Below are 3,726 nucleotides of genomic sequence, written 5' to 3'. Positions count from 1 at the left end.
GTCTTCTTCCATGTCTAGAACCACAAAATCTGTGGGAATAATACTCCCACCAACTTCTACCGGCACGTCTTCGATAATACCCATAGGGTACTTGCAAGAATGATCAGCTAATTACACTGCCATGGTAGTAAGTTTAAAGTTTTTGAGACCTAGCTTATTACAAATAGAGTATGGAATAAGGCTAACACTCGCCCAAAAATCACAAAAAGCTTTCTCTATAAATTCAGTTCCTATAGTGCAAGAAATATAAAAGCTTCCTGGATCTTTGAGCTTTGGGGAAGTGTTCTTCTCGAATAAAGTGCTACATTCCTCGATAAGTGCTATGGTCTCGATATCTCACTTTCTCCTCTTGTTTGACATGATGTCCTTCAGGAATTTGGCAAACTTTGGCATTTGGTGAATGACATCAATTAGAGGAACCTCCACACAAATATCTTTAACCATGTCTAGAAATCTACCAAATTCTTCATCTTTTTTCAACATGACTAATCTTTGAGGAAAAGGGACTACTTGACTTTGAATGTTTAGTAGAAGAGTCTCTTCAACCTTATTGGTACTCTCCTCGTCATCTTGAATCTGAATTGGTTCAGTGTTGGAGGAGAGAGCTCTTCTTTAATTTTCATCCCTTTTGGAGTAGTCACTTGAGGATCACTCAAGGTCCATCCGCTCCTAAGTTCTATTTTGTTACAGTGTTCCATGGGGTTAACATCAGACTTCTTTGGAAATTATCTTGGCGCTCTTGACGATGATGAAGCTACCTGGGCAATTTGGCTATCTTGAATTTTATGGTGCTTTTCTGAATTATCTATTCTTTGAGTTAACACCTTTAATTCTTGCTTCATTTCGTTTTGACTTAAAATGAGCTCTACAATCATTTTCTCCAATCTAAAAATTTGATTGTTCTGAGAAAGTTGTTGTTGAAAATTTTGTTGCCCAGGCTGGAAACTTGATCTAGCCCCATTGATGGTCCTTGTTCTTGATTATTTCTATAAGAGAAATTTGGATGATTCTTCCACCCAGGGTTGTATGTGTTTGAATATGAATTGTTCTGTCTTCGATTATAACTCATAATGACATCACATTGCTCAAGTTGATTAATTTGTGTATAAATAGCTCCTAAAGGACATGAGTCTTGAGCATGATAAAAAGTTCCACATGTTTCACAACGACATGCTATAACATTGACCGTGCTAGTATTTGTTTCCATATTTTCCAGCTTCTTTGTAAGAGCATCAAGTTTTGTAGACATCATAGTAATTTCATCTACATCAAATTTTCCTGATGCTTTAGTTGAGTTTGAAAAGGAATTGGCTCCACTTCTTTCTGTTGCCCATTGATGATGATTTTGTGCTACACTTTCAATAATATCTTCGGCTTCGTACAAACTTTTATTCATAAGTGCCCCTCTAGCAGCAGAATCTAAGGACACCTTAGTATGATAGTTGATGCCATTATAAAATGTATGCAATACTAGCCACTTCTCTAATACATGATGTGGGCATTGTCTGAGCATATTATTTTATCTATCTCATGCTTCAAATAAAGATTCTGAGTGTAACTGTCTGAAGCTTGAAATAAGATTTCTCATATGAGCAGTCTTGCTTGGAGGATAAAATTTATCAAGGAATTGTTTGTTGCTCACACTGTTCCCAAGTGGTAATGCTATTTGCTGGTAAAGAATTTAGCCATTACTTAGCTCTGTCTCTTAAAGAAAACCCAAACAATAATAATCTCATAGCTTCAGATGGAATTCATCTTCATAGTTCCACAGATTTCGTAAAAAACTTCTAAGTATTGATTAGGAACTTCATGTGATCCACCTCCAAATTGATTCTGTTGGACCATAGTGATTATCGTATGCTTGATCTCAAAATTATTAGCTTCAACGGAGGGTCTTGTGATGCTAGAACAAAATCCTCTGGCATAAGATGCTGCATAATCTTTAAGCAGTTTGTTTGCCATATTTGAATGCACTTGTGTTGGTTGGTCCAAGGAAGATCATATCAGTTCCACTATACAAAATTTTGTACAAGTGTTGAACCTTTCCTAATAACCTATTGTGTTCTTTAGAAATTAAATTCGGAATCGCAAACGGAACTTAAATTATTGATTCCAAATTTAACTTATCTGTTCTTAATGGTTTAGACTTGGATCGCAAACGATGCTTAACATTATTGATCCAAATCCACCTATGTTATAAATTTAATTAAATATTAATTTCTAAAATTGGCTTCCAGGATTGCATGCGAGGCACTAGGCCTTTTTGGGTATGAGATCATCCACCACCTCCTAGACAAAGCCTTTTAAAGAAATCTAATATTTAATTTCCTTATATAACTCTAGGTTTAACCAAAAGGAACAATCAAATCACAAATTTGAAAAACAAAACAAAAGAAACACAACTTCGAATATCTAATCCTAAAATCTAGAATCATATGCCTCTTGTGTTTGGAATTCATACAAAGAAAAACTAGCATTGATGCGGAAACTAATTACTAGTTATACCTTTCTTTGTATACAACGACCTCTTGATCTTATATCATATTCCTCTTCTTATCTCGGACGTTGTGTAGGAAACGATCTACTGAGATGAGAACCACCCAAGCCCTTCTTCTTCCTCACCATGTTTCGGCCACCAAGACTCCTCCAAGGATGTAGAGGTTCGGCCACCACCACCAAGCTCCAAGGGATGCAAGAAACAAAGCCTCCTTTCTCTCCTTCTTCTCCAAGCAATATCCGGCCACCTTCCAAGTTCCAAAGGATGAAGAGTTTGGGCTAAGGAGAAGGGAGAATTAGAAGGGCCGGCCACACCACCAAGGAAGAGAGGGAGGAAAAATAGAATAGAGTTGTTAGCCATGAAGGCACCCCTACCCCCTTTTTTATAATCCTTGGTCTTGGCAAATAAGGAAAATTTAAATAAAAAACTTCCTTATTACTTTGCCATGAAAAGGAAAATTTAATTAATTAAAACTTATTTCCTTTTCTTAAAACAATATGGCCGACCACCTCAAAATCCCAAACAAGGAAAGTTTTAACAAAAATTAAAACTTCCTAATTTATTTCCGGAAATTTTAAAATAAAAATTTCTCTAACAATTTATCCCTTCATGGTTGGTTATAAAAGGGAATTTTATAAATTAAAATCTTTCTTTTAAACATGTGGATGATTTTTAAAAAGGAAAGTTATCTTTAAAATTAAAATCTCCTTTCAATCTACAAATAAGGAAAGATATCAAATATTTTCTTAATCCTTTGTAGAAACTTATAAAAGGAAAATTTTATAATTTTAAAACTCTCTTTAAAATCATGAACATGGTTACAAAAAAGGAAAGTTTTATTAAAATTAAAATCTTCCTTTCAATCTACAAATAAGGAAAGATATCAAATCTTTTCTTAATCTTTTGTAGAAAGCTATAAAAGGAAAGCTTTAAATTTTAACTCTCTTTTAAAACCATGGAATCCACATAAGAAAAATTTTAAAAATAAAATCCTTTTAATTTTATTGTGGCCGACCACCTAAGCTTGGACTCAAGCTAGGGCCGGCCACCACTTGGTTCATCCAAGGATTAACTTGGTCGGCCCCATGCTTGGGCTCCAAGCAAGGCTTGGCCAGCCACCTTAGGATGGGTATAAAGGTGGGTATAGGTGAGTATAATACTTTATAAATAAGAGGTTACGATAGGGACTGAGAGGAGGAATTGGTTTTGGTTTCCCGATGAAATTAAGC

General features: G+C 35.2%; 1 non-coding gene across 1 annotated transcript; it reads left to right on the top strand.

Moving 5' to 3' along the window:
• Nucleotides 1-1,484: 1,484 nt before the first annotated feature.
• LOC121973939 lies at nucleotides 1,485-1,591 on the top strand. Its single transcript, XR_006109842.1, has one exon. It is a non-coding gene; the product is annotated as a small nucleolar RNA R71 (small nucleolar RNA).
• The last annotated feature ends 2,135 nt before the right edge of the window (nucleotides 1,592-3,726 follow it).

This window comes from Zingiber officinale, chromosome 4A (genome assembly GCF_018446385.1).
Source record: "Zingiber officinale cultivar Zhangliang chromosome 4A, Zo_v1.1, whole genome shotgun sequence".
Lineage (NCBI taxonomy): Eukaryota > Viridiplantae > Streptophyta > Magnoliopsida > Zingiberales > Zingiberaceae > Zingiber > Zingiber officinale.
Note: the sequence above shows the minus strand (reverse complement) of the source record. Positions and strands in the feature narration are given on the sequence as shown.